The sequence below is a fragment of the Vidua chalybeata genome, chromosome 4 (assembly GCF_026979565.1).
Source record: "Vidua chalybeata isolate OUT-0048 chromosome 4, bVidCha1 merged haplotype, whole genome shotgun sequence".
Classification (NCBI taxonomy): Eukaryota; Metazoa; Chordata; class Aves; order Passeriformes; family Viduidae; genus Vidua; species Vidua chalybeata.
Genome location: NC_071533.1, coordinates 1,236,587 through 1,248,909, shown reverse-complemented (window position 1 = coordinate 1,248,909; position 12,323 = coordinate 1,236,587).

Sequence of the window (12,323 nt, the reverse complement as noted above, 5' to 3'; positions counted from 1 at the left end):
GGCACGAACAGTGCCGGGAACAGCCGGACTATCCCGTAGATGCAGCTGTGTACTTTTATTTTGGGCGAGAAGAATGGTCCATTTCTCCTACCCGCTGAATGATACGGGTAGATACAGTTCTATGCCTTTTTACCTCCGTGCCTTATGCAGTTTTTTCCTTCGTTTTGGTTTGTTCTCCCCCACCGTGGCTGGTGCTTCTCTTTCTCCTTCTTGTTACACACTGAAACATTCTGTTACAAAAAGTAGCTTTTTGTTACCTGGTGCTTGGTGTAGTGTATTGGTTCTGTGAGTAGTATTTCAGGGATGGAGCCGCTCTCTCAGATCTGGCACCTCAATACGTAAATTCTTGCAAGGTTTAGCCTAGAAAGCCTTTTCCACATGTACAAATGGCAAAATACAAATACACTTGACCTGTTGGTTCAGGTCTGTGTATGCACCAAAGTAATTTCTGATGTAAAAGCAGAACTGCAGAAAAAACACAGTCAGTATCTTGAAAAAATTAAGTAAGATCGAATTAATTTCCCTTTTCTTATTGGTTGACACAGTCTTACTTTTCCTTTACTTTCTTCATTTTATGCCTATTCCTTCTCTCTTTGCCACTGGCTGCCAGGATTAAAGGTGAACCTCTTTCCTTCCATTCCCCTCTCACCACCTCCTTACCCACCAGCATGTCTGAAACTCTCCAGCTCTGATCCACGTCCTTCAGCCACGCTCTTACACTGATGGAAGAACCAGAACAACATGATTACAATCAAGGCAAAATATTGAAAATTGTTTGGGTGTTGAAACGTGCAGCTGTGTAGCCTAACTGGGTTTAGGCTGCGGCTACAGATGTATTTCTGTAGTTACCTCTTTGCCTCACTGCAACTAAATATAGGTACAGCTGCAGCGGAGGTCATCTGCAGCTTCCAGCAGGGAGACACAAGCAGAGCCACTTCGCAGCTTTTACGCCTCAATTTGGCACCGCCCTTTTTCAGGTGCCCTGATTACCACTCCTGTGCTGTAGTTTATAGCCCATTTGTTGGCCAAGTGTTTTACCATGGCCATGTAGCTTGTTGCTGGGTTGGAAACTTGCTTTTAGGGAGACATGACAGTGCGTCCCACTCTTTTAAACACCTACGGTCTTGCTTTGTTCGTTGGGAACTTCACATTTATTTTGTCCTAAATTATGTGTATATAATTATGTATAATTCCTTTTGTTGTGCAAAAACAACAATTTTAAGGGAAATTGAAATGGATTAAAGCAACAGGTAGCTGAGTGGTGTGTGCAGAAAGAGAGCCCTTCCTTGGGGAGCTTCCTGAAGAGTTCTTATTGGAAAGGGCTGGCTGGAACTTTCACAATGGGGAGGCATGGCTGTGAGGGCTAATGCTAAGTGTGGGCACATGGGATATGGAGAGGATAACTTGTCCTTTGGATGTGAGGTGGCACTTTATATGGGGAAATGGAGCTATTCCTGTTGGAGCTGGTGATGGGTGAGGCAGGGACAAGAGGAGCTGGCATCCTGCACTGGGAAGAGACAGCTTGCCCAGAAAATGTTCTCTCTCCACTCTCTGAGTGGGAAGGCTGCTGGATGGCAGACAGCATGTCCTGCTGTGTGGGCAGATGTTGATCAACCTGTCTCACCACAGTGATTCTGATTTTGGCCTTTCCAAATCTCTGTGGCTGCCTCATTCAGAGAGGTCCTGACCCACGTTCAAAGGGTTAATTTTAAAACCGTTTTTTCCCCTCATGTCTCAGCACTGTCTGGCTTTAGCTGTGATTGGGATGAGAAGTGACAGGGTGCCACAGGGGAGCTGTTCTCCTGGGGTTTGCATCGTGCCTAAAGCCCGACCGGAAACTCCCGAGAGGAGCTGACCTGCCAGACCCCTCCGACAACACCAGCTTGACCAAGCAACTCTGATTCCCAATGAAATGGGCTTCCCAGTTTTTTGGCCTTCACCTCTCCTAGCATGCCACAGTGTTTGCTGAGAAGAACATGATGGTGGCTCTGTGCAGAGGCGGGACACACCCTTCTACAGGGGGCTGCACATGTGGCTGTGGATCACCGGGGATCTGACTGATACTCTTGGTCTCAGCAAGCTGACTCTGTGGTGTGACTGCAGTGAGTGTCTCTTGGGAGCATCCCCTGTCTGCTGTGGAAAAGGCAAGGAGCAATTATGTCACAGAGATGTTATTTTTCAGTGACATGGCTCTGCTGTAGATGCTCACAGAACAGCTCGCAGGGATCTCTCAGGCTGTGTGGACACATCAGATTAGTTGATGTGGCCAAATACAGATATTTCCAACTAATATGGCTATTAAATAATTACATGAAATAATAGCAATCTGAGAAGCACGCAGGACAAAAATCTAGTGAGATCAAATACTTGCTTAGAGTTTTTTGGTCTGATTTTTAAAATGCAGCAATTCAAGAATCCTTTTCACACAGCACAAGAGCCTCTTCTGCCATTTCAAAGGTTACCACAGAAAGTTGATGCACGGAAGTATAGATGCAGCTTCTAAAATCTATCTTGTGCATAATATCAAAATCAAAATGAGGATCTCGACATTTAGACAGGACAAGACAAAAGGCCAAAGCCAGTCTGTGACTTTCAGTATCAAAGTACAAAGCCCAGCATAATGTGACACTAATCTATGCGATAGCATGGGCAGCTTGAGGCCCATCAGGTCCATCTGATGAGGTTCTGCCACCATCCCATCTGTTTTGTATTCATCTGTCACTGAGACTCGGAGCCACTGGAGAGGAAAAAGAACTGGCAATGTCATGATGTGGTTTTTCAACATCATTACAAGCAGTGTGGGAATTGCTAGGGCTTGTTTCCTGGTGCTTGTCAGGGGGATGCGAATGTCATGTGGGGGAAAACCCACTAAGATCTACAAATACCACTCCATCCTAGGAGTATACACTGGTTGGTATCCATCAGGATTTCTAGACCAAAAGCTGCAGTTACATCGTGTTTCAGCTCTTCCTGAGCTCAAGGAAGATGGATGGATGTTGATGTGTCAGCTTCCCCCTGCTACAGTCTGAATCCTGCTGTACAGTACAACCACTAGAGGAAAAGCGTGCAGTGGGGACTCCCTTAGCTGCAATGTGCTGGTGTCACTCCATGCACTTGTCTTAAAGCAAATTAGATGAAGATTTGGCTAGGAGCAGATGTTCAAAATAAGAGCAAATCACAGCAGCCATATACCCAGCGGGACTGAGGTTTCCTTGAACTCAGCAAACATCTCCAGCAGTTGGCACTTGGAAGATGGGAAAAAAAAAAAAAAAAAAAAAAAAAGGAAAAAAACAGATGCTGAAAGTTCCCTGAAATAGCCCCCGAGCCTCTGGAGGGCAAAGTATGTCTTTTAACTCCTGCTTATTATCGCTTCTAGTAGGCTCTTTTCCAGTCCTTACTGAAGAGTAAATGCTTTTTCTGTGTATTCCCTGCAGGCTGCCCTACTTTACATCATCACCTTGGTGATGGAAAACACAGTCCTCTGCGGAATCTGCTTGTCACGATTCCTAATTTTCTTTCAGAGGTGAGGAAGCGGAGCCCAGAGCCCGCTGCAGTCCCTGGGCAGCCCCAGTTCAGCGCTGCGTGGTGGGGGCTGCAGCTCTGGGAGGTGAACGCACCAGGCACAGAGAAGTATTTCGGACATTCCTCGCAGGTCGTGGCACGGCTCGCTGCTCCGACCCTCTCTGTGGCGCCTTTGTTCTCCGGCAGTTTCCATGGTGCCCCCGCTTTGTGCGCAGACCTGTCTGCAGGCTGCACTCTTCTCCATCACGCCGCACCGGCTGATTTCCCGAGGCGGCGCATCGCACTGCGTGCCCGTGCTGCAGAGCTGCCAGGCGTCAGCCACACAGGCTTCCTGCAGCCTGGCTCGCTGGCAAACCTCTGGGAAGCATGGATTGATGGTTTTGAACAGAATTGGGTGATTATAAATGAGAATTCAGCTCGGCTTTTTGCCTGTCACGTTTAGCAAAATCGGAGGAGGGCCCTCACCCGAAGGGGTTGTTGCTGTAAAATGAAAAAGCACTAGAGGCATGACAAGAAGGAGCAGCCATGCTGCTTGCTGCAGCAGTCAAATTTTATCTTCATCAGGCACGGGCGAGACGGCTGATGATCTGTAGATGTACCACACAGCGATTGGCGAGGTCGAGCTCCTTTATCTGTTATCTCGCTGTTAATTCTCTGCTAATTGTTCTGATACCGGAGCGCTGCCCGCCCTGAACGGCACCGGCAGGGAGGAGCTCCTAGTCCTTATGTCAGGTAGAGTCAGGAGGCTGAGTAACCTGGCCCGCGGTATCTATGCCCAGGGATAGTATCCCCCGGGGAACCCCGAGCTTTGAGCCTGCTCACACGATCGCAGTAGAGTGCTCAGAGCCTGATACTAGAAATATTTCAGCGAGAAAAGCAGTTCCGTGAATCTTACAAGATGTTCATCCAAAAGGAAGTGGAGTGTAAAATCACTGCCCAAGTGGAAAAGTAGGTGAAAGGGCAAAGCTGTGCCCAAGGGGGGATTCTAACTGCAGGTACAGGGGAGAGTACTTGAAGTGGTGGGAACAAGGCTGGAGATCTGTTAGCAGGCTATGTACAGGAATGAAATTTAACCCAGGACCTGCAGATATCAATGAGAACTGGAACAATATCAGAGTTAATATCGAAATATAGAAACAATCTCTTCAATGACACAAGGGTGGCTTGGAAAGAGACGTCCTCATCGTAAAAGCTCAATTATTGGAGCAGAAAAGTGGTTTTCTTCATTAAGGTGAAGCTTGTACTGTGTATTGGGATAGAATGGGCCATTCCCCAAAGCTGAACATGGAAATGAAAGGTTCCTAAGTCTTGGCAGGGGTTTTCAAGGATGCCTAGGAAATTATAATGCCCAATTAAGTAGGAATTGGTCATCCAAGTCCCTTAGGCAGTCCTGAAAATCACAGCCACTCTGCACTGCAACTAATTTTCAGTCAGATTTTTTCCTTCTGCTTCCCTTTGCTCTCCTCTCCCTGTGGCACCGACAGCTCCTGCTGGCACAGAGGTGTGGCTGAAGCCAAAGCTAAGGAACCTGGCTTGGAAACATGGCATTCAAGGAGCCTTGGTGGTGACAGGAGACGGGATCTTCTGTCCCTGCTGAGGCCATTCAGAACTGGAGCTGGTTTTTTTCCTACCAGGTATCTCCCTCTCACTTTCGGCCCATTTCTGTGCCTCTGATGTGAGAACATTATGCCGGATCAGCAGTGGAAAAGGGGGTCTTGTTGGGAAGGGTGGGAACCACAGGGAGCCTCTCTTGACTAGATTAGCTTCCCAGGAACCCCAGGAATTTTATTATGTCCTTGATTTCTTCCCCAGCAGCTCCATTCTTAGAATGGGTTGTACTTGAGTGCACAGGTAAGGAAAGCCCTTCACCTGGCAAAGGTTTGGGAGATAATAAAGGAGCAAAAAAGCCTGATCATTTTGGAAGTAAGTGATGAACTTGATCTGGAAGAAATCAGAAGGGAAACTCAGCTCTGAGTGTGAGCAGGAACAGTATTGCAAGCTTCCGTGGGAGACATCCTCCAACAAAATCTTGAAATACAGGACATATAGTCATGACCAGAATATTGCTTTCCTCTCACCAGGGACTTGGTTTTCCACTAACTCCCTCTGCTCCACCCTTCTTGATAACCAAGTCTCCAATTCTCATCACCTATTGCCAGTTGTTATGGCTTCTCAGCCTTCCTTGTCATGCAGATCCATCCAGTCTATCTGTGGCCCTGGAGCTCCTGAGCTACCTTGCCAGCCTGAAACATGCTGGAGATGTGCTGGTACCTCCCAGGAATAAACCTGCTGGTTGTGCACAAGGCGTTGTGGCAGGATCCGAGGAGGAGATGTGCCCTTGTGTGACAGAGGTGGCTCGGACACACGTTCCTCCTGGACACACCAGGAGATGGAGGGTGCTAACGGAAGTAAGGCAAGCATTTTGGAGAAATGTCTTCTACACCTGCGGCGTTCCACAAGTGAGGAATAATGGTGCTTTCCCTTCACACAGCCGGTGGCTCTCCTTCAGCCAAAGACATGCCAGGTGTTACAAAAGGCTGCCAAGGCAGCAGGGAATGGATGTAGGGACACAGAGCTGGAGGTGGGACTTAAACGTATTGGCTAAATCCCGACGCAAACGCGACTAAGTCGTTGTTAAATTAATTAGCAGGTTGGAGTAAATTTAGCATCTCCCTAATGCGCTGGAAGTCATGGTGACTTTGGAGCCTGTGCTTCCCAGGGCTGGTTTGAGCTGATGGCACTGGGATGTGGGAAGGCTGCTGGGGTGACAGGGCATCCGTACCACTTTTGCAGAGGAATAAGTGTTGATTAGCAGCTTTCCAACACCTCGTGCTAAAGAACGAGCTATTTTTGGAAAGGAACTTGAGTGAAGCAGCAAATTCATTCTCTGCTGAATAAGGGGATCATTTGTTTTAATAGCAGATTGCTCTCTTAAGGAGACAGGGATTTTGGTGAGGATTTGTGACACGGTGCCACATTTAAATGTGAGTGAGTGAAGGTTTCCTTGCGCAGAAAGGGAGGCAGGGGTGTAGTGAGCTCCTGTGGTTGAAATTTGGGGATAAATTAGTGTCATTAATCATTGGAACCACTTGCCTAGGGATGGAATGAATTTATCTTAACTTTGTTATTTTAAATCACTTTCCTGATGTGTATATTATAGCCTCACCAGCTGTTTGGGGTTTATTTTCGAGGGAAATTGTATTCCCAGAAATTCTTGTCATTTGTAGGAGATCAGGCTCTATGATTATGGGGTTCCCCCGGCCTTAAAAGATTTGAATGTAGGCAGCAGAGAAGAATTCCCCCTCATTCCTTATCCTCCCAGATAACGTCAAAAGGGCACTCGGGGATTTAAAACCCTGTGAGCAGAGGGTGGGATATGAGGACAATCACAGCTGAGGATACCCGTGTTTCCCTACAAGCGGGTCTATCCCTGCCTTTTGACACTTGGAGCCGAAGGGGGGGAAAGTGCAACACTCCGCTGTCATTTAAAACAAAAGCCCCCGCGGGTTCAGCACGCGTGGGGCGTGTGTGGAGGGGTGGCGGGCAGACGTGCAGGAGCCGTGTGTGTGTGTGTGTGTGTGTGCGCGGGGGTGTGATCGCGGGTGGGGTGTACCGGGGGTGTGTGTGTGTATGTCGGGGGGGGGGGGACGAGGCGGGTCCTCCGCCCGCGCCGCCCGCCGGCAGCCGCCGATGTGTCCGTGAGCTCATCCATCGGGAGCGCGGCCGCTGCCTCCCGCACCCCCCGCACCCCCTCCCACCCACCGGCCCGCGCTGCAGCGGCCGCGAAGGTCACCCGCGGGTCCCCGGCATGGTGGCGGCCGCGGGGGGCTGAGAGGAGGCGGGCGGCGGCGGGAAGGAGCCGAAGATGGCTTCGCCCGCGCCCCCCGCGCCGGGAGGCGGCCCCTCGCCCCCCGCCGGCCCGCCTCGCCTTCGCCAGGTGGGTGCTCCCCGGCGCGGGCAGGGGCGGGGGGCGGCCCGCGGCAACCCCCGGGCGGAGCGGGGAGGCGGGGGACGGAGCCCGCGGGATGCGGGGGGGGCGCGGGAGGGCCCGCAAGTGCATCGGCAGTTTAGAGGTGGGCAGGTGGACGGCGGAGCCGGGGACGGTTTCTGCTCTATTCGATAAAAAACCCGCTTCCATAACAAAACCACAAATCCCATCCCTATCCCGGAACCACGGCAGGCAGCACCTGCGCAGGTGTGCCCGCACCGTGACGCGCAGAGGGGAGCGCAGACACGCGTGTGTAACATCGCGGTGGTGCAGCGCGGTGCGTGTCGCGCTGCATCACCGCCGTGCCGGCGCGGGTCCGAAGGCATGAATAAAATCTTAATTAACGTAATGCAGCAGTTTCCGAGAGGCTGCTCCCGCTCCTGCTGCATGCAACGCTTTTCCGCTCGCATCTCTCCCCGCGCAAGGCGGGAGCCCCGTTCTTCGCGGCGGCTGCTGCATTAATTTACATTTGGAATGGGGAAGTTGGTCGCAGGAGTTGTTTGGCGTTCTTGACCCGGCTGGGTCGGTGAGGCCGAGCTGCTGCTGCGTGTCTGCGGGGTTCGTTCCGTGAGCCCTTGGTGCCTCCCGACAATGGGAGAGGCAGGAATGGAGGGGATGCGGTGCCAGTGTGTTCAGTTTGTGTGTCCCTGCTAAGGCTGTGGTGTTACGGTGGTTATTAATAAAGAAAATAAGGTTAATAAAAGAAAAGCTGTTGTAAAGGAGGATTCCCAGTGCGTAATCAGATTAGTGTAGTATGTATGTACTCAAACATAAATCCAAAAAGAAATCCTATCCTACTCTTTTTTTTTTTTTTTTTTTTTTTTTTTTTTTTTTTTTTTTTCCACTGGTGGTAGCGTTGATGAGGAACTCTCAGGAGTCTGGAGTTGGGACAGACATCTGAGAGTTTGGGGACTATTTAAACTTGTCAGTCCCCTTGCACGCCGGAAGTTTGGGCTGGCAGTTCCAGCAAAAGGCCTTTGTGTGGGTGTGCTGATGACTCTGGCTGCAAATGCCACAAGAACAGCTGCCCCCTCGACCCAAGTATTTTGACACTTCCTGTTCTGCTCCCCGCTGCAAACTAAAAGAAAAAAGTGATTTTAGTCCCGAAGTTTGGTTTTAGGAGGGTGAGTGACCAGCGAAGATCTCTCCAGTTTATTGCAACCTGTAGTGGGTGTGATCAGCAGGGTAGGTGAGAAGTGTTGAGGATGGAAAAGAAGCTCCAGGTAGGGGAGGAAAGAGTTGGGGATGAGGACCCCAAGCACTGGGGATCCTCATTGAAACTTTGCCTCTAACTTAGTCTGTGTGCTCACTGAGACCAGGTAAGCAGTATCCTTCCAATCAGTGACCAAGTCCTTTGGAGACAGCTCCTTTTCTATGATCCTCCTTGTTTCAGACCTTTGGTTTGCTCCTCAGCGGCTGGGAAACTCAAGGTTACCCATTATTTATTGCTGCACGTCCAGCAGCAAACCCAGACTGCTGCGTTCCCTGGAGCGTTCTGAATTGGCCTCTCACGGGGTTATTCATTTTGCATGAGGAAGAAACGAGTATCCTGAACTAGTAGGCAGAAATTACTCATTAAAAAATTGACCACTGTGGTTGTTTTACTGTCTGCCTCTGCATTTTGTCCACTCTATGTTTAGAATTATTTTTAATTGCATTTAAAAAGGAATGACTCATCGCTCATGTTTCTCTGAACTACAGCTGGGGTACAGTCTGCTGTTTATTTATTTCTTTCTTTATTTAAATTTTTGCTGCCCTTCAATAAGACACCATACACACAGCTTATTGGGTGACCTTCACAGGAGTGGGAAACTCCATGAATAAGTTCCCAAAGCGCTTCAGGCCAAGGTAAAGAACACAGCTTTGGCAGAAGTCAATCTGTTTTCCTATAAATCACTACCGGCCTCCCACTTTACCAAGCATTTCTTGCATCCTGAGGAGGGGGGAAGAGTGCAAACAAAAGGGAAGTGAACGTGTCTGTCTGGAAGTGTTGTACTGACTTTTGTTATCACATTGCACTTGTTGTGATAATGCTGAATGGAAATTGATGTTGGCAACATGCTGAATTACCGTTACATGCATGCCTTTGGGAGATCCTTGAGGTTAGTCCTGGCTTGCAGCCTGGGAGCAAGACTCACTGAAGAAGCTGTTTGAAACAAATTGGTATTTGTGGAGTTTTTACCATGTCTTTCAGTTCATCTAAGATAACTTCAAATGTGTCCTTTATTTGAAATATATATTGAGGGCACATGCAGAACCAAGGATAATGTTTACCTCTGAGAACCTGTTTTAGCAAAAACTGCATTGTACCTGAAGCACCTGTGTTGTTACATTTAAATTGGGCTTAAGGTACTGCAGTCAAGATATTTGTTATATAAAACTTGATCAAGAATGCATCATATAAAAGACCAAGCTGTTGTAAATTGGAGACCCTTGTATTTGGAATAGGATGGAGGTTGTTTCTCTTAGCAGTAGACAAGTGAATTATTTCCACTGTTTTTCCTTTTAGTTCTCAATGCTGCACTTGTCAAAAAGAAATTTAAACACTTCTCACAATAAAAAATACACTCACTTGAATAAAATTTGCAAACCAAGTACTGTCTTGAATAGGAACATGGTAACACTTGGGTACTGCTCTCCCACTGCACTTCTGAGCGTGCAGGAATAAATCAATGATCCTAATCCATTATCTGATATGGAAAGAAAGTGTGCAGGAGTGTCTTTCAGAGTCATTTAACTGATCTCAGGTAAAGTTCCTTATCATCGAGCAATGTGCAGCGCTCACATGGTAATTGTCCTGCTGTCATGCTTTATTGATCCCCCTTAAATCCCTTTATTCTGTCTAATTTTCTTTTGGTATTACATCTCTGCCTGGATGGTCTTCTTTTTCCTCTTCCAGCTTTTTTTTTATTTGTGCCTTTTTTTTTTTATTTTTCTCTTTCCCCTCCCTGAAATAGGGTTCAATGTACTTGTAAATCCAAAAGGAGGTGGATATTTTGGGGATTCCAAACTTGGGGTACGGACTAAGAACTAAAACTGGAGAGAGAACACCGTGGTGTCCAGATGAAGAGTGCTGGAGTGGACCTGGGAAGATGCAGAGCAGAGCATTCTGCTTTTCCAGGGATGTTCATGTGGCTAAAGGGCCCTGCATTGCAAATCCATGCAATTCATCTCAAATCCTACAGTTTTCCAGCCTGTCAGCTTATATGAACTCTTAATAGATGTGTGTTAGTCAGTGTGAAGTCTGGTCCTGGAGCTTGACAAAAATCTCTTCCTCACTTGGTGTGGGACAGCTGGAACCAGTTTTCTTATTTTTGTTTTCTTTCCTCAAGGAGTTTCTCTGTAACTCTGCTGAAATTTGCTTCTTTTATACTGTCTTTGATACTTTTTTCCTTTCCTGAAAGCTGGTATCCTACGGCAGTCTTAGGGGTTGTTCATACCACAATGACAGTTCGTCTGCTACGGCTGTGCTTTGCTCCTGCCTTTTCTAATCCACTGCCCAGTTTTTCCCCTGCTGCGGGATGTACTTTGTCCCCTTCTAACACTTGGCAAGACTTGAGGATATTTTAAGCTTCTCTTTCATGGTTGATTTAGGCCAATGCCTCTCCCAGCCTCTTTGCTTTGGACAGCATGTTGTTCACCTCCACATCTTTGCTGGTGCTGATTCTAGTTCCATAATTTCAAAAATTTGCTTTGTTTGAAATCCACATTTTCAAGGTTTCTTTGAACTTCAATTTGATTTAAGCTTGTTTGTTTTTTTTTTGGTTTTTATTTTACCTTCTGCCACCATAAAGAATTAGAAGTAATTTGCTGGGAACTAGAGCGGCTTGAAAAGTCAGCCTGGTGAAGCACTCGCACAGGGTAATGCCAACATCCATCAAACTGAACATTTCTATTCCACTGATCCCTGCCTGCCATATCCGAGGGAAAAGGCTCCTAGAAAATGTCTTCCCCCTGAATTGAAATGATAAAATATGAAACATAATGAACCTGCTGCATAATAGATGTGGCCTAATGTGGGAAAAAGTAATTACAGTTAGGGTGTAAGTGACTATGTGTGTTGAGATAGCATATAAAAATCAGTGTGCTACAGTGTTTTTTGGGTTGCAAAACCAAGCACCAAGTAGTTGTAAACTAATAGAATTAAGGCATGTGAAGATTTACCACTGCCATGAAAACCCTGTTTGTGTTAGCTACCAGTAGTGGAAGGGAAGAATCAAGAGTTCTCAATTCATATTCCAATTGGGTCTTCTGTGGTTTCGCTGAAAAAGCGTGGAAAAGCAAAATGAAAAAGGGAGAAAGAAAAGCAGGTTCCAGGTGGGTTTGCAGACTGAGTTAATCTAGTAAAGAGCCTCAGCTGCTCTGATGTTCGTGCAGTATCAGCCCAGGTGGGCAGGGAAACAGACGAGTGGCTGTTCCTCCCTGGGGAGTTTATAAGAGGAGCACTGGTTGGCTGGGGGAGCTCCCCAGGGCTTCCGTGAGTCTGAGCACCTGCTGCTCCTCGGGCAGGGCCTTTTGTCCCACATCGGCAGCACCTGCCGCTGGAAGGTTCCAGAAGCCGGCGCCGCCTCACTCGGGCTGCAGGGCTCCTCCTGGGCTGCACAGGTAGGGCCTTGCTCCGGCTTTTCTTGCTTTATTTTCAATATTTGGCGTTGTCAGAAGTGCTGAGGGAGCGGGGTTGAAGGGAGGATTGTGATTTGGTGCTGATTTGTGTGCCAGTTCTGCTTTATTTCTGCTTGAGGCACGTGGAGTTTGTTGGCAGGTATTCTGTTTCATGTGGATTTTACCCTCAGGGAAGCATGGAGGGTTTGAC